The sequence below is a fragment of the Lepidochelys kempii genome, chromosome 7 (assembly GCF_965140265.1).
Source record: "Lepidochelys kempii isolate rLepKem1 chromosome 7, rLepKem1.hap2, whole genome shotgun sequence".
NCBI lineage: Eukaryota > Metazoa > Chordata > Testudines > Cheloniidae > Lepidochelys > Lepidochelys kempii.
In genome coordinates, this window is record NC_133262.1 from 119,069,033 (window position 1) to 119,092,012 (window position 22,980).

Consider the following 22,980-nt stretch of genomic DNA (forward strand, 5'->3'; position numbering starts at 1 on the left):
CTTCCCTTATGCTATTCGTTACATTGAAAGGGTAGTTCATTCTCCATGCCTATTCAGACCTTGATGACTCTGCTGAGCCTGCTAATAGATCCTTTACAATCCTTTACAATCTACATACCACACAGACTATGCTGACAGCTTGTGCCACAGGCTCTCAAAGAAACTGCGGAATCACCTGATCAACATCCTCTACAGCAAACAGGGAAAGATTAAGAATGAGCTCTCAAAAATGGATACTCTCATAAAAAAACAACCTTCCACACAAACTTCCTCATGGCTGGATTTTACTAAAACTAGACAAGCCATTTACAATGCACTTTGCTTCTCTACAAAAGAAAAAGGACACTAAACTTTCTAAACTACTACATGCTACTAGGGGCCACAGCAATGGTTCCCTCAACCCACCTAGCAATATTGTTAACCTATCCAACTATACTCTCAGCCCAGCAGAAGCAGCTGTTCTATCTTGGGGCCTCTCCTTCTGCCCCTCCACCCCCACGAACATGATACAGTTCTGTGGTGACCTAGAATCCTATTTTCAACGTCTCCGACTCAAGGAATATTTCCAAAATACCTCTGAACAGCCTACTAATCCACAGAGGTCTCCCTACCAACACTACAGAAAGAGGGATTCTAGGTGGACTCCTCCTGAAGGTCGAAACAGCAGACTGGACTTCTACATAGAGTGCTTCCGCCGACGTGCACGGGCTGAAATTGTGGAAAAGCAGCATCACTTGCCCCATAACCTCAGCCATGCGGAACGCAATGCCATCCACAGCCTCAGAAACAACTCTGACATCATAATCAAAAAGGCTGACAAAGGAGGTGCTGTCGTCATCATGAATAGGTCAGAATATGAACAAGAGGCTGCTCGGCAGCTCTCCAACATGAGTTTCTACAAGCCATTACCCTATGATCCCACTGAGAGTTACCAAAAGCAACTACAGCATTTGCTCAAGAAACTTCCTGAAAAAGCACAAGATCAAATCCGCACAGACACACCCCTGGAACCCCGACCTGGGATATTCTATCTACTACCCAAGATCCATAAACCTGGAAATCCTGGGCGCCCCATCATCTCAGGCATTGGCACCCTGACAGCAGGATTGTCTGGCTATGTAGACTCCCTCCTCAGGCCCTACGCTATCAGCACTCCCAGCTACCTTCGAAACACCACTGACTTCCTGAGGAAACTTCAATTCATCGGTGATCTTCCTGATAACACCATCCTGGCCACTATGGATGTAGAAGCCCTCTACACCAACATTCCACACAAAGATGGACTACAAGCCGTCAAGAACACTATCCCCGATAATGTCACGGCTAACCTGGTGGCTGAACTTTGTGACTTTGTCCTTACCCATAACTATTTCACATTTGGGGACAATGTATACCTTCAGATCAGCGGCACTGCTATGGGTACCCGCATGGCCCCACAATATGCCAACATTTTTATGGCTGATTTAGAACAACGCTTCCTCAGCTCTCATCCCCTAAAGCCCCTACTCTACTTGCGCTATATTGATGACATCTTCATCATCTGGACCCATGGAAAAGAAGCCCTTGAGGAATTCCACCATGATTTCAACAATTTCCATCCCACCACCAACCTCAGCCTGGTCCAGTCCACACAAGAGATCCACTTCCTGGACACTACAGTGCTAATAAACAATGGTCACATAAACACCACCCTATACCAGAAACCTACTGACCGCTATTCCTACCTGCATGCCTCCAGCTTTCACCCTGACCACACCACACGATCCATCGTCTACAGCCAAGCTCTGCGATACAACCTCATTTGCTCCAAACCCTCAGACAGAGACAAACACCTACAAGATCTCTGTCAAGCTTTCTTACAACTACAATACCCACCTGCAGAAGTAAAGAAACAGATTGATAGAGCCAGAAGAGTTCCCAGAAGTCACCTACTACAGGACAGGCCTAACAAAGAAAATAACAGAACGTCACTAGCCGTCACCTTCAGCCCCCAACTAAAACCCCTCCAATGCATTATTAAGGATCTACAACCTATCCTAAAGGATGATCCAGCACTCTCACAAATCTTGGGAGACAGGCCAGTCCTTGCCTACAGACAGCCCCGCAACCTGAAGCAAATACTCACCAACAACCACATACCACACAACAGAACCACTAACCCAGGAACTTATCCTTGCAACAAAGCCCGTTGCCAATTGTGCCCAAATATCTATTCAGGGGACACCATCACAGGGCCTAAAAACATCAGCCACACTATCAGAGGCTCGTTCACCTGCACATCCACCAATGTGATCTATGCCATCATGTGCCAGCAATGCCCCTCTGCCATGTACATTGGTCAAACTGGACAGTCTCTACGTAAAAGAATAAATGGACACAAATCAGATGTCAAGAATTATAACATTCATAAACCAGTCGGAGAACACTTCAATCTCTCTGGTCACGCAATCACAGACATGAAGGTCGCTATCTTAAAACAAAAAAAACTTCAAATCCAGACTCCAGCGAGAAACTGCTAAATTGGAATTCATTTGCAAATTGGATACTATTAATTTAGGCTTAAATAGAGACTGGGAGTGGCTAAGTCATTATGCAAGGTAGCCTGTTTCCTCTTGTTTTTTCCTACCCCCCCCCCCCCCCCCCCCGATGTTCTGGTTTAACTTGGATTTAAACTTGGAGAGTGGTCAGTTTGGATGAGCTATTACCAGCAGGAGAGTGAGTTTGTGTGTGTATGGGGGTGGGGGGGATGTGATACAACCTGGATTTGTGCAGGAAATAGCCCAACTTCATTATCATGCACATTGTAGGGAGACTGGTCACTTTGGATGAGCTATTACCAGCAAGATAGTGAGTTTGTGTGTGTGGTTTGGGGGGGGGGGGGTGAGGGGGTGAGAGAACCTGGATTTGTGCAGGAAATGGCCCAACTTGATTATCATGCACATTGTGTAAAGAGTTGTCACTTTGGATGGGCTATCACCAGCAGGAGAGTGAATTTGTGTTGGGGGGTGGAGGGTGAGAAAACCTGGATTTGTGCTGGAAATGGCCCACCTGATGATCACTTTAGATAAGCTATTACCAGCAGGACAGTGGGGTGGGAGGGGGTATTGTTTCATATTCTCTGTGTGTATATAAAGTGTGCTGCAGTTTCCACGGTATGCATCCGATGAAGTGAGCTGTAGCTCACGAAAGCTCATGCTCAAATAAATTGGTTAGTCTCTAAGGTGCCACAAGTACTCCTTTTCTTTTTTCTAATAGAGTGACAACTGTGATGGTGGCTTTGTGCGGTTGACACCTGTCAGCTAGGTCTTGAACTGTGACCTCCAGTTTATTTCACAGATCTTTAGGTCATCAGGTAATGAGGCAATTTTGGCTTAATACCAATCTGGATTAGATTAGAACTAGTATCCTGGTGTCATAAACCATACATCCTATTAAATAACCTTCTAAACCATCCAGTCCCCCTGCAGAACACAGTTTACAATTGGGTTGAAAGGTCTTTTGTGGGAATGGCATTTCCACAGGATAGAGCAGATGTATTTATTTGTCCTTATCTACCTATGATCCCCATCACTGTTGCATCTAAGCTCCGCTCCAATATTTAAAAATAGAAATAGGAACTCTGTTCTCCAAGCCAGTAGCTTCATTTGTTTGTCGTATTTATTAATTTCTCGTGTATGAGATAGAAAGGAGTGTGTGTGTGTGTGTGTGTAGATTTTACTGAAGCCAAGCCAACCAGCTGCTCCCACAATACTTCTCAGAGCTGGTTGCTGAAAGGCAGCAGTGCCTGTTGTGATCCGGGGGCAAAATACAGATTTGTTGAAAATTATTTGTTTCTAAAACAATTCTTAAAATTATCTTATCAACACAGAAGAAAATCCAGCTCAGAAGGCCATGGCACCAAATCAAATATTGCGGGGGGAGGCAAATTCCAGTCCTGGCCCCCCCAGCAAGGTTGCCATGCCGATTTGCGCTCATCCCTAACCTCCTCCTCCCTTCTCATAACACAAGACGTAGGGGTCACCAAATAAAATTAATAGGCAGCAGGTTTAAAGCAAACAAAATGAAGTATTTCTTCACACAACTCACAGTCAACCTGTGGAACTCCTTGCCAGAGGATGTTGTGAAAGCCAAGACTATAACAGGGTTCAAAAAAGAACTAGATAAATTCATGGAGGATAGGTCCATCAGTGGTTATTAGCCAGGATGGAGATGGATGGTGTCCCTAGCCTCTGTTTGCCAGAAGCTGGGAATGGGCGACAGGGGATGGGTCACTTGATGATTACTTGTTCTGTTCATTCCCTCTGGGGCACCTGGCATTGGCCACTGACAGAAGACATGACACTAGGCTAGATAGACCTTTGTTCTGACCCAGTATGGCCATTCTTATGTTCTCTCCCTCAGCTGGGGAGTGTCCCTTCTCTTTTATCCACACAGTGCATGAGCTGATGCAGTCAGGGGTCGAGTTCTCAGTGGATTCCCTGGAGCTCCACTATAGAGAAGCTGATTCCCAATGTGTCAGGTCGCAACACCACGTGGCCCAGTTGCCCTTTCGTCTGGGCAGAGGAGCAGCTGAGCCAAATTTGAGCGCAACACCACTCACTGCAATTTGGCCTGGCCCTCTCTCTGTCTGGATGGAGGCGTAGGTTGGTCAAATTTTGGTGGTATGGAGACCACGCAGCCAGAGCACCACACCAGACGGCTCTGGCAGAAACTGTACTGATTTAGTCCAGGACCACGGTTTAAAAGTGGTCGGTCCATGGCTACCCCGTGGTTGTAAGAACCATGGAACTTTCAGCAAGTGCAAAATCCACCCACCCCCACCCCCAATTGGCACCAGTGTCAGGGACAGGTTGGTTCTGGGAACTGAGAAGGAGATAGGAAGCTTTCCGCTCCTTGTTTTCTGTTTCAAATCCAGACCAGGTTGTAGTGACTGGTGGCTAGTTGGAGGCTCTCATGAAATGAATCCATGGTCTCAGTGTACAAGTGCCTATATCACAAACAGCCACCACCACTTCAATCTGACACCCGTGTTAGAAATGTCAGCCTAGAGGCTCAGGAATTGATGGGCACGGAAGAGAGCTTCTGTCTCTATCGATGGTCGGGATGGAGCACTGTTGGCTCGGAAACAAGCTCTTAGTGCAGTCCCTGTTATGGGGATAAAGAGGAGGACTTCACTCAGTAAGGCTGACATTCTCCAGAGCCCTAAAATTACTACAGAAAGAAAGGAGAAAGTTCACTTCAGTTCGCAGTTCAATTATACATCCAAATTCGACCAATGCATTATGCATCTCTCTTCCCTTCTGAGCCTTCCTGACCTACCTTCCCCCTCACCCTTAAACACGCATAGATGCTTTCGTCATATCCCTGACACAAATAGCACTGTCCAGGACCCATTCTGTCCATACAGTTTATTTTTCATTTCCGGATAGCTACCATCTGGATTTATGCAGGAGACAAGGGTCACAGCCAGCCAGCTTAATGCTCTGGTCTCTGAATTCCCTACTGCCAGTCACGAGTTTGTAGATAGCATTCCAAATTATCCTGAATCTACAGTACCAGCAACGCTGTACGAATACCACCAGCTGATTATTTTTTTAAACAGAAAAATGGCTGCTTGAATATTTAAGCTTGCACAGACTTCTCACTGAATTATGCACAAGCACATTTTGTACAGACTTAAGTATTAAAAGGGTATTAGCCCCTTAACATGGCTGCAATAATGCAAGTGGATGAAAAGAATATTAGACTTTTGCAGCAACAAGCAGCTACCTAGGCAGACAGAGAAGCCCTATACACAGGCACACCAACCATATTGTGATTTAGATGAGAGAATCTTTGTTTCCACAGTGGATCTCCGGATTAGGGCACTTGTAGCACATAATTGCATGGAGATCATTTCAAACCTTGGACATGTTATGTATGTATTGAGTAGGGAGCTTGGCTTTGCTGGGAGGGGTTAGATGACGAAAACAGTCAGACTCCAACCTTTGTGGCTCACAGTTGATGAAAACCCAAATCTTTTATGGTGCTTCCTTGTTTTCTGTATCTGGATCAAAAATAGAAAGACCTGGAGAAATCGACTATCACTGTATTTCTGCATTGACTGAAAGCTGGGATAGTCTTGAGAAGGACTCTGTTCTTGTAACGTCCCCAAAGCAAAGCAGTTCAGAAGAACTGTTCAAACGTCTGACCTTGTAAATCTGCTGATGAGCAACTTCCACAACCCTTTTGCAGTTAGTCCTCTGTGTCTTGTAAGAACCTCTCAGTCTTCATTCACTTTATGCTTTCTTCTGTCCCTTAAAAAAAGATCACATCTCCAGTAAATATCCTTTTAGAATCCGTGAGGTACATCTACACTGGAATAAAAGACCTAAGCATGGCTAGCCCAGGTCAGCTGACTTGGGTTCTTGGGGCTCCGGCTGATGGGCTAAATATTGCAGGGTAGATGTTCAAGCTTGGGCTGGAGTTAGGGCTCTGGGACCCTCTCCCATCACGTTGTCTTGGCTCCTATGCACCAGGCTGAGCCTGAATAGGTACTCAGCAATTTTACAGCCCCACAGTCTGAACCCCATGAGCCCAAGTCAGCTGAACCGGGCCAGCCACAGGTGTTTAATTGCTGTGTAGACATACTCTAAGTGTCACACCATAACTGCCTGGATGGATCACTACTGGTGTTTGTGACACATTTCTTCCCCAAGCTTCAGGTGCAGGCTGCCTGCATCCTTACAGCTCCCGGTCATTTGGAGGAGAGAGAAAATCTGCAGTCATGCCATTGCAGACCGCTGGCCCACCTCCAACCCCTCTTTATTCATGGCTTCACTATGCACTTCCTTTCCATCGTTGTGCATGAATAGACATCCCAGGCCTACAATGAGTGAGTTACGTCTGATGCCACTCTATGCAGGCCACGCTGAAGCTTCTGATCAACTGCCTAGTTCTAGCCAGTAATAAATAGGAGTGAAGAAAGCAGGTGGATTTGATGGCTCTATTGACAGCTCGTATCCTTAGAGAGGAACTTCCCAGCATATTACAGAATGGTGGCTGATCACTTCTCCTCCAGGTCCACAAGCATGATTTTAGAAGAACCAAAGGCTTCTCTGTGAAGAATAGTCCCATGTTTTACCCTGATCCTAGTGCATGCTGGGAGGACACTTTAGAATAGTAGCGAATGCTGACACACTGTAGACATGATCAATAAAATTCACTGGAAGTATGGATGGTCTCGTGGGTAAAATACTGGACTGGGAGATTTGGGTTCAGTTCCAAGATCTTCCACTTGCCTGTTGGGTGATCAGGGGCAAGTCACTTTGCCACTGTGTGCCTGTTTCCCCATCAGTAGGAATGATGATCCTGACCACCTTTGTAAAGGGTTTTGAGACCTATGGATGAAAATTTGCTATATATGAGATAGGTATTATTATTATACTGGACTTCCTCTGTGACCTTGGGCATGTCACTTAATCTAACTGTGCCTCAGTTCCCCATAAATAAAATGGGGATAATAAACTATTTTACTGGGTGGGACCGCAGCACACGAAGAATTTTTAAAAAACCATATGTGCCTAAGTGACTTAGGAACCTAAGTTGTGTTTTCAAAAGTGACTTTAGATACCTACAGACAGTGGGACTTTGGCTGCTAAGTGCCTGAGTCACTTCTGAAAATGGGATTTAAGTTCCTGTGTTGGGGTGTGCACCCCACACAAGCACTGCAAGGGTTAACGTGGGCCTGAGAGGCCAGTTTGGCTATGTGGCTGCACCTGGAGGATGGACCAGGTCCAATTAAAGATGAGTCTATGACAATCTGGGGTGCAATCCAGACCAGTGAGGGGCTGTCACCACTTGCCCTGCAAACTGGGGTGCTTCTCAATGCTTTACTGCTGTAGCTGCCACCCTGGGCTCCTCACAAGCAGCCAAACAGTGTGCAGGTCGCACCCTGAGTATCTGTGTAAAGCCACAGCTGTGGTCCAGCAGCTCTGACCCCAGCAGCCTGTCAGCAAACACCAGCCACACTCTGGCTTCCGGCAGCCTTGGTTACTACTTGCAGGGTGACTCCAATACACTCCCAGTTCTGGATTACGCCCCTAGTCTTAATTTAAGGTGAAGTCCCTTACTATGTGTTTTCAGTACATTGCTGACCAAACTCTCGGGCCAGGATCTGCTCCCAAAGTCCATAGGCTGTTTCTTTTTGTCATCTTAGGAAGAAAAAAGAGAGATGGGTAAAGGAGAGAACTTGGGATGTTTTTGCCCATCACTATTGCAGTTCAGTCACCCTTTGAAATGCATTGTCTTGAGAGTGACCTCTTGATAAAGTTCTTTCCAGCTGAAAGGAGACATGGTGGGGGAGAGGTTTTATGCTGTTGTTTGCTAAGATATACATCTATTTGTTCCTGCCCCCCTTCTTTGCCAAAGAATGTCTATTTGATAGGTGATGGCCCATCAGCTTTGATGACACCTGGCTAGAGGCGTCAACATGTCCTTTGTCTTTAAGAAATAGGTTTACTCACTCCCCAGATCTGTTTGGTAAACGCACTTCAGTCGTGATTTCAGCTTATGTTCATAACTTTACATGTAGTGTTACTACACACATTTCACTCTGATATTACTGACCAGCACATTCTTAGTTTTCAAATGATAACTTACAAGCCATATTTTGTTCAACCATTATTACAATAGTGTATAGGGTGTGAATACAAGGGTGCAGTCTGCCACAGAGTCCCAGCAGGGAGAGGAGCTAGTTGGTTAGTTTAAAGGCAGGACGCCTGGAGCAGAAAGGGATGGTATTATACAATTGCAAGTCTGACCGCAGAAATATATGAAATATTACTGCTAACAAATGAATTGGAGCAATTGGGTGTGACCACAGTAATAGCATGGATCCCAAGACATGTAGAGATAGCTGACAATGAAGGAATGGCAGGAACTGTGAGCGTATGAAATGAAAGGGGAAAAATACCATGAAGCATGCCCAACAGTTGAAAATGTGGATATAGTCAAAGGCTCTGAGAGGAAGGGCAAAGTGACTATTCAGAGTTTTAACAGGCCATTGTTTATTAGAAATAGATTACTATTTAATCCATAAATACAAGGGTGGACTATGCAAGACATATAAAATCCAGGAAATCACAGCTCATCTCTTATGGACTTGTAAAGGACATATTGATATGGAAAACTCAGAAGCCTTGGAGTAAGAGTTTTCTTTGCAACACCTCTCCAGAATACAAGGAAAGGGGGGCCCAATTTAAAAAGAGATTCTGCAGCTCTTTAAAACTATTGGGAGAGGTGATGGACTAAGCCATAAAGTATCTACGGAGTCCAGTCAGACTCAGGAAGTCCTTGTGGTGCACCTGGGCAGGAACTGGACTTCCAGGGAAAGACCTCTGAGAAGTGGTCAAGAGAGGAACAGAGGGGTGAAAGGTCAAGCCTGAGGAGAGCAGGAGTGGTTCTAATTTTTACCTTTTGATCTGGGGATGCCAGGGGAGATCCCTGTGAGTCCTGGCCTTGAAGGAAGGACTTGAGGACCATGGATCTGAGCTACAGACCCAATGCAAAGTCTGGGATTTTGGTTTGTGGGACTTCTTGTTACCTCAGAGGGGGTGAACATAATCATGACCTGGCTGGAGGGCCAAGTTACAGGCAGAGTAAGGGAACAGAGACCACCTCAGGACCAGGGAGGCCATTGGCAGAGGACACTAGCAAGGAAAGAGTCATCTATGCCACACCCAGTCGTGAGGGGACATGCCAGAGGTGAGTGTACTCTTTCACAGCTCCTAAGTCACTTTTGAGAATTTTACCCCGGGATTATGTCCTGAATCACAGATACAAAATGGTGCTTTCTACCGGATTTTTTTCATCACGGCAAAAAGCTGCATTTGCTGCTAGAAATGACATAGATCCTCCCAAAGGAAGTGAATGTATTAATGAATGTGAGTGCTCAGCTATTTGGTGACGAGGGCGACAAAATCCCCTAGACAGATAATTTTCTATGTCACTTTGATTTAAGCAGCTTGCAATAAACTGAGATACAACACCTGGTCAGAAATGATTTGTTACCCGCTTCTACTGTCTATACAGAAGCGTATATTTACATTGTAAAAACAAAAACAGTATTGATGCTCACAATCAGCTGAAAATGAAATCCCCAGCTGCCAGATCAGCAATTACCTTTCTTCCAGAAATTCTGCATTAACTTCAAAATGTTATTCGAGGTTCAGTGTCTTTCACATTAAATTGACATTTAAAAGGGAAATATGCATTCTCTCCTAACCTTTGGAAATAATGTTGGATCCCAACATTTCTATCTGGCTTTCCTTCTCCTTGCTTGTATTTCTTATCAGTTTATACAGCACCCAAGCTATTACGTTTTTTTCAACCTCTGATAGGAGCTGATGAGCTGTTCTAGCCACGGAGTATCAGAGGCACTTTGGTAAAAGAGCAGTAGCAACACAGAATACATTTGATCTCATTTCTCGGCATTCCTGTCATCATTATTTGACTGCACGAAAGTGGTAAGAAACTCCCCTCCTTCCCTTCCCCCCCAGCTTCTGCCAGCACTAAAAGTCTTAGAACAGAAATAGTCTGTTCAATACAGAGGTCCAGCAAGAAGTGTTAGCCTCTGTGTCCTGGCTAAATGCCATCTGCTTAATTACATGATGCCTGCTTAAAGTTTCACAGAATTTTTAATTCAAAACACAAACTTCACCCATACATAAGCTGTGATAAACCCCAGGTTTGATTCACTCCCAGGTTTCTACTGGAAAAAAAGCTATTTGAAACTTCTCATTCTCAACTGATGCAATCACTGCCTCTGTTAAAATGTCAGAATGCCAACAGGAAATCTGCTCTTGGATGAAGAACAGCTGGCCCAAGCTGAACCCAGCCCAGAACAAAGTTATGCTAGTCAGAACGGGCCATCTCCACTTTCCACTGAAGTCTCGCAGCCCCCATACATCAGAATGGAGCAAAGTCTCAGTGTCCTGTTTGACACCTCACTATGTTTAGATCACCAATTAGCAACAATTTCCAAAAGTGCCTTCTTCACCTTCAGCTTGCTAGGAATCTTCCTTCCTTTCTCCCAGAGGAAGAGCTGGCTACAGTAAGCTATTCATACATCACCACTCAGCTGGATTGCTGAAAGTCACTGTATCCACGCTGAATGTGAAGACAATGCTCGGGCTCCAGCTGGTACAGAATGAGGCAGTGCCCCTCTTCCATGGCTTATCTTGCTGTGAGCACAAGTCCGCTGACTTCCAGTTAGCTTCCAATGACAGTTTAATTTTCAAAGCAATTAATGGATCAAGCTCCAGCTGCATCAAAGACCAAATTTTGATCTATGAATCATGGTGACAGCAACTCTCCCCTCGGACAATGCAGGTCTCAAAGTCCAGAATAAAACACACAAGAGCTGGGGATAAAGCATTTTCAATTAAGGGGATCTGGCTATGGAACAAACTTCCAGAGGCAATCAGGCGAATCCAGAATCGGACCAGTTTGTAGTAAACATTGCTGTAACTGGGCACACTCGCTCCCATCCTCTGAAGCCCCAGAAAACTCTCAGGCTCTGTCCAGTAAATGGCAATTTCATGTGAATTTATTTATATTCCCAATACCAATACAGTCTTATACAGCAAAGTATTTACTGGTTCTTTACCTTCCCCCACAGGGCCAGAGCTCGGTTAACCAAAATCCTCCCAACTCACTTCCTTCCTGTGTCTTCTTTTATACCCCTCAGCCAATGACTGGTTCACCAGCCCTCCCGGCCTGATCAGCTAATTAGCTGCATATCCCCAAACAGCCTTCTCCAGGGGAACTGGAATGAGTTACCTAGGGAAGTGGTGGAATCTCCATCCTTAGAGGTTTTTTAAGGCCCGGCTTGACAAAGCCTTGTCTGGGATGATTTAGTTGGTGTTGGTCCTGCTTTGAGCAAGGGATTCGACTAGATGACCTCCTGAGGTCTCTTCCAACCCTGATATTCTATGATTCCATAACTGATTAGTGCCTGAGTGAGCAAAGACTTGGTTCATCTGTTAGCTCAGGACACTCTGTCACAGTTGCAAAGCCTTCTTCTTTGAGGAAGCCCTTCCCCCATAAGTGATGCTCATAATTCAAATACCCTTTTATCCCCCCAAACCTTACTACTCCACCCCCCCCAAAACCCAAAACAAACAAACAAAAAACAAACCACTTATCCCAGGCAAAATTATTATCCTATAAGAAGAGAAATGCCAGAGACTCCATGACGTCCACAGTGGACTTTGCTATTGCTATTGATTTTATATAGAAGGCACTCAGATACTCTGGTGTTAGGGAGCGGTATAAGACGCATCGATAGAAATTGGATTGCAAGCTCCTGGTAATGGAATCCATTCAGAAACAGTGGAACCAAGATACTCATAAGCCCCATTCTGTTAAGGGGTCCTGAGCTGGCCAGCACAGACCCCAAAACGTCGGTACATCTCTCAGGCAACCTCCAACAGCTCAATTTCAATGGAGTCCCACATACCCTCCCTAAGCCATCCACTGGGAGATGGTGGTACACCCACCAATGAATATCCGCTTGAATACAGCAGCTCCTGCTAATGCAAATTGCACAAGAGTACTAAGTTCCAGCAGCATCATATAAGATGGGTCTAAGCCCCAGCCAATGAAGGGCAGAGCTGGCTAGTTCTTCTTCTTTATACAGCACTTTGAGACCCCAGTCTCTATCAGTCCCTTGTGTTAGGCATGTATACACACATATTTAAAGTGACAGTCCCGTCCCTATATAATCTAGGTTAATTCGAAGATGCCATGGGTGAAAAATCTCATCTTGGCCGTGAAAATGAAAAAAAAATCATTTTTGTGGGGTTATGAAATGGGCAAAACATTTCTCATTCTCACCATCCACGGTGCTGTTTGGTAAGGATGCACTCATTCTTCTGTGGCTCTCAAAGCACCTTCTGAAAGTCAGAATGCAGGCATAGCCCCATTGAGCAGACAACAGAGGCAAGCACATAGATTTGCCAAGTTGATTCTGAGAGGCAGTGTGGCCAAGTAGCTGAGAACGGTAACTTTCATAGCATTTTTTTGCAGGCAGAATCCTCTTGTGCCATTGCTGTGCAACAAGTGGGAATCCTGGCTAGAAATGGCAGCTTTGCCCACCTCGTGGTGAAAATCTGCTGCTGAAAATGCTATAATTTCACCTTGCTCAGGACAAATTCACAAAGACCAGTGAAAACATCAGTGTGAATTAACAGTTAGGCAGGTGCCGATGCTGATTCGGCAACTGTGACTGCGTGGGCTGAACTATTGTGGTTCTACAGAGAGCCAGGGACCCATCTGAGCAGAACCAATTGCAGGAATGGGGTCAAGGCAAAATGTGGATCGTTTCTGGCACTCTAGCTGTGACCAAAATGATAGCATTTGGTGCTTGGCAGCAGCAACGGCAACAAGAGGTTTTGTTCTTGGGGATTTATAGAGAATAGGTAGTGATACAAAATGCTGCTTTCTCCCCATAAATGCCCCCATATTTATTCATTGAAATAATATGGCTTTGTAATAAAAAAATGGTTACAATGTAAGTGGTGCTAAATGTATTTGATGTCACTTTTGATCTTTAAGATTTCAGCGTTCCCCAGGAAACCTCACCATGCTAAATATTTCCTTCCAGAGCCCCATCTCTAATGAGCCATTCATTCTTTATGGTGTTTACTATGGGAATGATTAGATTCATTAATCCGTGTTTGAAGACTTTGGTTTTTACAGCAGTTTCATTGCTAAAGGGGGCCTGGATATATTTATCTAATTTCTGATTATTTTTAAAAGTGACTCCACTAAACGAACCCGGGGCTAGTTTGTAGAGTTGTTCATGGTGTGAGGAAGTGGACTGGTTGATTGGAAAACAGGGCTAAGCAGGATACACCAGTGTGGGATAGATATTGACGCACGGAAAGGTAGGGGAGGTGGTTCGGTCAGACTTCCCATACAGTCATAGATTTTTAAGGCCAGAAGGTACCATTAGATCATTTAGTCTGACCTCCTATATAATACAGGCCATTGAATTTCACTCAGTTACCCCGGTATTGACCTCAATAATGTGGGTGTGACTAAAGCATCTCTTCCAGAGAGGTATCTGGTTTTGGTGTGAAGACATCAAGAGATGGAGCATCCACCGCTTCCCTTGAACTTGTTCTAAAGGATAATCCCCCTCCTCACTGTGAGGAGCTATTTACACACTCCTGTAATTGTCCATAGAGTCTCCTGCAGCTTGGGCACAACCTAGAGCATCATTGTGTTGGGAGCAAAGTTATATTTATGTCTGACAGGACTTGCTGTGGGGGAGAGAACTTTGACTCTTACGCAACTCTGACAATGGTTTAACGCCTCAGCATAAGTGCAATTGTGCATGGACAGGAAAGATGCTGAGTAATCATGGGAAGATAATGTAACCACAAAGCTAGGGAAGACTGGTTTAAGCTAACACAAAACCTGTATGACAGGAGAGGAAAGTGAACAGGGTAATGAGGAACTACTACGTATGTAGTGCCGTGAGTGCAGGGGACTGGACTAGATGACCACTCGAGGTCCCTTCCTGACTATGATTCTATAGGACAAGATAACACTTATATATAGTCAGCCTAACAAAAGATCGGGGAACTGTGAATAAACTGGTCCTGGAGGCATGTGTGGTATCATCCCAATAAGCTTCCCACATGTAAGTAACTGATCCCTACTTGCTGATGTTCTGTCTTACTAATACACATTTGTTAATCTCACCTGCTAAATGGTGAATTTCAACCCAACACACTGTTGCTGGGGACCAAACAACGCCCTGACTGGGGAAGCACAAGGCTTGGGCTGTATTAATACTTTCAGGGATTTTCTGGAGGGTTAATTGGGAGACTGTGTGAGGAGAGGAAGGATGCTCCAGCAGTTAGGGACATTAGCCTAGGACTGAGAATATACTGGTTCAGTTCTAAGCCACACTGCCGATGGGACCGGGGGAAATTAATTAGCTTCTCTGTAAGCTAGATCTCCATTTTACAGAAAACAGCATTGCCCTGTGCCAACAAATGTTGTGACGATGAATACAGTAAAGATTGTGCAGAGCTCAAATACTACAGCAATGGGGCCATACGAGTACTTTAGGGAGCTAGATGCAGCCCTGCCCAGCCTAAATGCACGTCCTGGTTTTCTTGTCTGTTCCATTGATTTATTTTACTTAATTTCTGTCATAATTACAGAGCTAGCCACACCTCTGACCCCTTTTGGTCTTTGAGAGCAGCCCTGCAGGCTTTGGGTCTCTTTCCCTTACCTGTTTTGGAGTGGAATCTTGCAATTCTCCCACTCTTAGACTGGGATGCGCATACAACACCTTGTCTAGACTGCCCACTTATCACTCTGCAGCCCTGACAGGGATGCTGGCACCTCTCTTTGGGGACCTGTGACCAACAGACTCCTTTAATCCAATTGTTTTATTCAGTAGCAGGAACAAAGCTTTAGAGAAAGAGATTTCAGAACAACTATTGGCCTGCACACACAGAGTCTCATCTCAACCTGTCTTTCACTGCAAGCTCAATTATACAGACTTCCCTCCTGAGTTACAGAAAAAAAACAGAAACAACTTACATCCTCGAGCTCTTGGGTCCTAGTTTGGTCTAAGTTTGTCATGTATAACAGCAGCGCCAGTGTGGACGTGGCTACAGTGTGGATGTTTACAGGACTTGGCAACCATGGATCCATATACATGGGAGCCTGGATACGGGGTACACACTGCAGTATGTTTATACCCTCTGCGAGGGTCTCTTGCAGTAAGTTTTTTCCATTCTCTTGAAAGCCCTTGGACCCCTCCTCCAATGTGTCTAGGGCCAGTTACCATATTGTTCTATAGTCTTTGTTACAGGCTTGTTTTTTATCCAGTTGGCCAGCCATGGTGTGGCAGAGAATATGACTCTTCTGACTCCATTGTTCCGCATTTAGACCCATTCTGTCTGTTTAATGGCTTGTTGTCACCTGTGCGGTGTCTATATCTGAGGGGCAGTATGTGATAACACTACTCCCTCTGACACACCCTCTCAGAAATGCAGGACCTACTCCACATTTAGAGGTACAAATTAGCATTCACACTGAGCACACCCCCTATTCCCTGTCACAATTTCCCTGGTATAATCTATTCACAATCATTCTTCCTTGTCAAAATCCCACCTCAGTCATCTCCCGCAGAACCCCCTTGGTGTCCTTCGATGTGAATGTTATTTTATACACATCTTATGATTATTACTACCTCAATTTTGGCAGGATAACTTGTCCCCTCCCTGCCTCAGCTCATCTCTCTTCACCTTCTCTTCTGATTGACCCCTCCTCTTGTCTTTCTGCAGTATCTTCCCTTGGGGGTTGTTTTCTCCAGTTACCACCCTATTTGTCTCCTTGAGCGAAACATGCTTACAGGAGCTGAGTGTTCACACACACCCTTGCCACAAGCTCATTGTGGAGAGAAATGTGATTGCTGTGAAAATGGTGATTCAGATTTACAATCAATGTCTCGTCATGGCGCCATCACCTGGTATACATGCTATCCTCTTTCACACAGGTTTATTATCCTCTTGAGGCATTTTCCTGACAGTTCCATTCTTCCTGCATGTGTCTGTCACATTAGAAATACTGTCGATTTTGATATGCTGCAGTGCTGGTTTGCTGATGATATACAATGTCAGATTTACAGTGTGCGTGGTGGGTGGGTGACTGGGAATAACCGCCCCCCAAAAAAACTGTAATTAATGATAGTGTCTTTGAGACCTGCGGAAAACACAATCCTAAAACCTTCCTTAAAGAGGAAAGAATTGGACAGTGACAGGGTTTGATTCTTGCTTTGACCACAGATGCTCTGTGTATCACTTAATTTCAATGTGCTGAAATCCCCATCTGTAAAATAGGGATAATATTTCCTTACTCACACCCTGTTTGTCTTGTCCGTTTAGATTGTATTCTATTGGGAGCAGGGGATGTCTCTTCTTATATGTTTGTACAGTGCCTAGCACAATAATAATATGAACCTTTGTGTTGGTTGGGTCTTCTGCATGCTACTATTCCACTACTGTGTAACAGAATGTCTTGCCCTTAAGGACTAGAGGCCTGAGACCAGCCAACCCTGATTACTGGCACACCTGGGATTGGTCAGGTCACTTCCCTATAAGGAGCAGCATGTGGCTGCAGTGAAGGGGGAAGTTTCGGAGTCTGTAGGGAAGACTCAGACCAGGGGAGCTGGGGGTGGTGCCCAATTTAAGGCTGGAGGGAAGAGTTGTGTGTTGCATTTTGGACAGTCCATAAACCGACCCTAAGGAGGGCTGTTGTTACTAGACTTGTGATAGCCTTCTTTTTTTTAAAGTTTATTGAGAAACCAAAAGGGGAAAATGAGCAGAGGGCTGCTGGCTGGGCTGCCTTGAGGGGGCACCTGGGAAATGCCACTTGATGACATATTACTGCTAATCATAATACAATGAGAGATTATGCAAATTTTAATCTTAAAAAGCCATTTAATAGACAAATTTAGCCAGATCTTCCGCTGGAGTAAATTAGTGGAGCTTCACAATGGAACAATGACAATTCATACCAGCAGAAGTTCTGCCCACTGGCATTAAGCTTACCTGCATTCATAAGCTAACCAGCAACTCTGACAGTCCAGGGTATTAAATACACCAGGCATCCGATCCATAGCCTGCTGATATCTTCAATTCTAGGTATTTTTGAGGATTGGAAAGATTGTTCCTGTTTTCATGCATTCGTTCCATTTCAGGGACTGAAAATAGGATGAGCTACTGTGTACAATTGTGTTAAATAACATCTCTGTTCTGATATAGTTCCCTGATCCAAGGAGTGCTTATCTAAGTGTGACAGGGTGCTAAGCAGAAAACTGCTTAGCCAACCCTCTGTGACTGCTGCTCCAAGTAAGGGAGGTGAATTGGAGCTGGGTAGATCACCTGGCCCTCATTGGGGAAGCTGGAACAGCAGCTGCCTCATCAGGCTTGGGTTGGATAAGAGCCCCAGGGGAAGGAAGCCAGGAGGAGGAGCTGGAAAGAGGGAAACTGCAATAGAGGAAAGGCAGCGAGGGGAAGCAGAGAGAGATAGCTTGTCCCCTCTCTCCTAACGGTGGACTGTAAGAAGGGGACTACGTGTATATGGTAGAAAGGTGGTGGGAACACAGCCTGTAAATAAAAGCACCAGGTGAGCACTGCACCAAGGTCTCTGTACAACTTTCTCAGCCTAGCGGGGGCAGGAGCCAGGAGGGCCCTGCAGAGACCCTGTTGCACTAAGCCTCACAACACTGCTTTTGAGGTATGTTTAGTTAGGCTTTGTCTACACTGGACTTTCGTCAGTAAAACTTTTGTCGTTCAGGGATGTGAAAAAACACTCCTCCTTTAAATGCCAAAAGTTTTACCAAGGACAAGCACTGGTGTGAACAGAAGAGCTCTCCTGACAACAAAGCTAATGCCGCTCATCGGGGTGGAAGTTTTTTTGTCAGCGGGAGAGCTCTCTCCCGCCGACAAACGGCAGCTACATTCCGTGCCTTTTAGTGGCATGGCTGTAGAAGCACAGCTGTATCGCTAAAGGGTGTGTAGTGTAGACATAGCCTTAGACTGTAAGCAACTTGGGGCAGGGACAAGCTCTTACTCTGTGTGTGTGCGCACACAGTCCCTCGCACAGTGGGGCTCCAATCTCTGATTGGACCTGAGGAGATGCTATTGTAATATAAATAATAACTATTATTCCCATTTTAAAGATGGGTCCACAGAGGCACAGAAAGTTCAGCCTCATGTTCAGCATCACATAACAAGTCAATAGTAATGCAGGGTATAGAACCCTAGAGTACCCTTTTCCAAACCCAGTCCCCATTCCCTGCCTTAAGTTGATACACGTAACTAGATGCCTGAAAATTAAAACTTTATAATCAATAGTTATCCTCCTATGCCCTAATGTAATCTCATGAGGAGAAGTGGTTTATTTGATAATGTTTCTAGGGACCCTTGTATTCTATTCAGGTTCTTATATCACACTGTTCACTAGTATATGAACAAAAGCAGGGCAAAATTTTGCAACTGAAACTTTTTCACCAAAAAAAAATATTTATATGCAGATTTGGGATGACAAACATTAGTAAAACTGACCAATTCTCAAAAATTGTTTTGGTTCCCCCTGCCCCACAAAAAATATATGACTTTTTTAAAATGAAATATTTGATTTTGATTCAAAATGGCTATTTTGCATTTACTTCAATTTTATTTTTTTTCCCCAAGAAATCTCAAAACCAAAGTATTTAGGTTCATTTGACCCAAAACAATTTTATTGATAAACTTTTTGGTTTGCCAAAAAAAATTGAACGATTTTAATTTGGGGTCAATCTGAGAGGATTTCTCCCCCCATTTCCCTTCAATTCTTCAGGACAGCCAGCAAACGGGGGGGGGGTGACAATCCGCTATTTGCCCAGCTCCAAGCAGAACTCCTTCCACAGTGTTCCAATGGATGTGCCTGGAATCTCTAAGGAGATGATAATTCAGCAGCAATGATCCAAGCCATGTTCATAATTACCCAGAGGTGTTCTGACCCCATTACACGACTAGTTTTCTATAACTAACTAGCCAAGAAGTGCCATCAACTTTACAGGAAATGTATTCATCCACTGCCATAGTGTGAAGCAACACAGAGTAAATTATTGTAGGATATCAGTGAAGTACAGCAGTTACTGTGACCAAGTTATATTGCATGAGCGATAGGGAAATGAGGGAATGTGTTATAGATAATGTTTGTGTTTGAGGCTGTAATAAAAGTAATTGCCTTTAATTACCATGGTAAATGTTTCAGATAATTACATGTGGATCCTTCTACATAACTGAGAATTTATGAGGGTGTTGGGCCAGCAATGCTATAGCTATGGTTGAAAAGCAGATCCCATTGGGATCCCTTTGTTATATGGAGCTTTTTTCCGAAAATATTCTCCCTTTAAGTGAAAATCTCTCACTTATTCACTACCTGAAGATAAGAAACCTCACCCTCCCTTGCCTTGAAGCTGGATAGATGATCATGGAGACCTGTCTGTTCTGCTCCCATGCATTGTCACTACAGATCACAAGTTTCACACTCTATTGAGGGTGTACAGTCCCAAAAGGCTGTTAAGAATGAGACTTTAATGACAGCGATCACGATCATGCCGATATCATAGAACCACAGAAATGTAGGTTTGGAAGGGACCTCGATAGGTCACTGTGATGGGGTGCTCCACCCATCGCTAGGGTGGCACATTCTCCTGATCACTCTGGGGGATAGCTCACCAAGTCAGCGCCCCTTCCTGCTATTGCAGGGCATCACTTCATCTCTCTCTGACAGACCACAGCCCCTCCTCTGGCTCCACAAGCGGCTGCCTCCTCTTCACGACTCAGCCCTCCAGCCGGGTCGCTATACACGTTTTCCCCTTCTGGGGCACCAAAGTCCTTCCCCTGCAATCTGTGTCAGTCCTCCCACTCACCACCTCATAGTGCCACTCCCCCTGTGGCTGGCAGAGGAACTCAGACCCACCCTCTACTCTGGGCTCTGGCTCAAGGACCCTCTAGCCAGCAGTCAAGCTCTGTTCCCTTCTAGGCCTTACTGCCTTTCCCTGAGCCCCGTCCTACCTTCCTGGCTTCCCCACCTCTGTAGGTTTACCAGCCCAAATATACCTCCCTTCTCCCAGGGAGAGACTGCAGACTTCTCCCAGCAGTCCCTTTCTGCTGCCAATTTCCTGCCCTTATAGTCCCAGGCAAGCCAGTTCCTCCTCAGCTGGTCTTCCTCATTCAATTGGGGGATTGCTTAGCCACTTGAGTCCCCATAGCTGTGGCCTTTTGGGTTAATTAGCCCCCTTCTCAGTCTACCTTAACCATTTCAGGGAAACCGTGGGGGTGAATACACCATCAGTCACCTAATCCAGTCCTCTGCACTAAGGCAGGACTAAGTATCATGCCTGACAGGTGTTTGTCTAACCTGCCCTTAAAAACCTCCAGTGACAGAGATTCCACAACCTCCCTCGGTCTTTTGTTCCAGGGCTTAATGACCCTGACAGCTAGGACATTTTTCCTAACCTAAATCTTCCTTGCTGCAATATAAGCCCATTACTTCTTGTTCTCTTCTCAGTGGCTAAGGAGAAAAATGTATCACCCTCCTCTTTATAACAATCTCTTACACATTTGAAAACTGTGATCCTGCCCCCCTTGGTTGTCTCTTCTCCAGCCTAAACCAGCTCATTTTTTTTTCAGTCTTTCCTCATAGGTCATATTTTCTCGACCTGTAATCATTTTTTGTTGCTCTCCTCTGGACTTTCTCTAATTTGTCCACATCTTTCCCAAAGTATGGTGCCCAAAACTGGACACAGGAGTGCAGATGTAGCCGTATCAGTGCTGAACAGAGCAGAAGAATTATTTCTTGTGTCTTGCTTATAACATGCCTGCTAATACACCCAGGAATTATGTTTGTTGCTTTTTTATTTTTGAAAGAGTATTACACTATTGACTCATATTTTGCTCTGTATTTGCTCTGTATTTGGAATAGCCTCTCGTTCTGCAGCAAGGATTCGAAACGTGTTCTTCTTTGACCCACCTTAACGTCAACAGGCCCAGCGTAAATATGCCAAAAGGCAAACAAACTCTACATTAGTGCATGTGTGGTAGCTGAGATCTTTACGTGTATGAAAGTCAGAAAAATGCAGTTTATCTCCTCAGCAACCAACCCAGTCATTTAAGCATATTCTGCACTGAAACGGGAACTGCATAATCAGTGATACATTAAACCTCTCCAAGCATGAGGTAGTGAACACTTTATGTAAATTCCTGAACACTCTCAGCTCCCATTGACTTCAGTATCCAATAGTCCGTGCTACATGAAGAGTACTTGGAAGGATTTTTGGTTAAGGCCCTGGGCTGGAATTCTGAAAATATACATTCAATACCTGCTTTTTCCATGATGACCTTGGGCAAGTCACTTAGGCTATATCTACACTATTGTGGTAAATTGACCAAAGTTACACAACTCCAGCTACGTGAATATTTTATTTTTTTGCGTTTAACTCCTCTAAAGTCCAATATCTTGCTCCATTTCTCTTGCAGCCTATTGGCAAGGTGCTAACCTCCCTGACGTGAACCACATCTCTCCAGGACTCAGCTGGACTGATCTGGACCATTTTATTCCTTCAGAGTTCTTTCTCCTCATTAGATTCTCATTTCCAGTTGTTAAAAAGTCTGTTTGCAGAATATGTCCTTAGAGTGATCAATTTTAATCCACTCAGATTTATCTTTCCTTATATAAGCAAGTCCTTTTATCCAGGGTGGAAATCATAGTTTAATCATAGTTTTGTTCCCTTACTATAGTGTTAAAAAAAATCCTTTTATCTACGGAGCGTGAAACATCTCGCTGTCTAACTAATGCGAAAAAAAAAGACTGCTGAATAACTAGCAAAAGAACCATTGTATTAAAGGCTTTTACAACCTACTCTTTCCAGTCATCCTTTATTTCAGTGCCATCTCCTGAAGCAAGATGTGTGTGATTATTAAAAGTGGGCTAGTACTGGAAGAAAGACTACTTGCCTCTTACTAGGTAGATCAGTCATCTCTATGGGGAAATCACATAATAAAGTTCAGTCACCCAATTCTCTTCTCCAGCCAATCCACATCCCATTTGCTGTGAAAGAAGAGGGACAGATCGGCATTTGACTAAGGTATTCCAAACTACCAAGGACATAAACACTGGTTAATCCTTCCTTATTATCCTGTTCTATCACTCAAGAACAAGAGGCCATGTTTTCCAATGAGAGCAATTAATCTATTACAAACGGAAAGTGATACTTCTTTAAGTAGTGTTTAGTTAACTTATGGAATTTACTGCTGTAGAAGGCCATAGAGTCAAATACTAGTTAGATTTATAAAAGGACCGGGTAATTTCCTGAAAACCCATAATGTCTGTAGCTATGTGCACTAAGATCAAATCAAT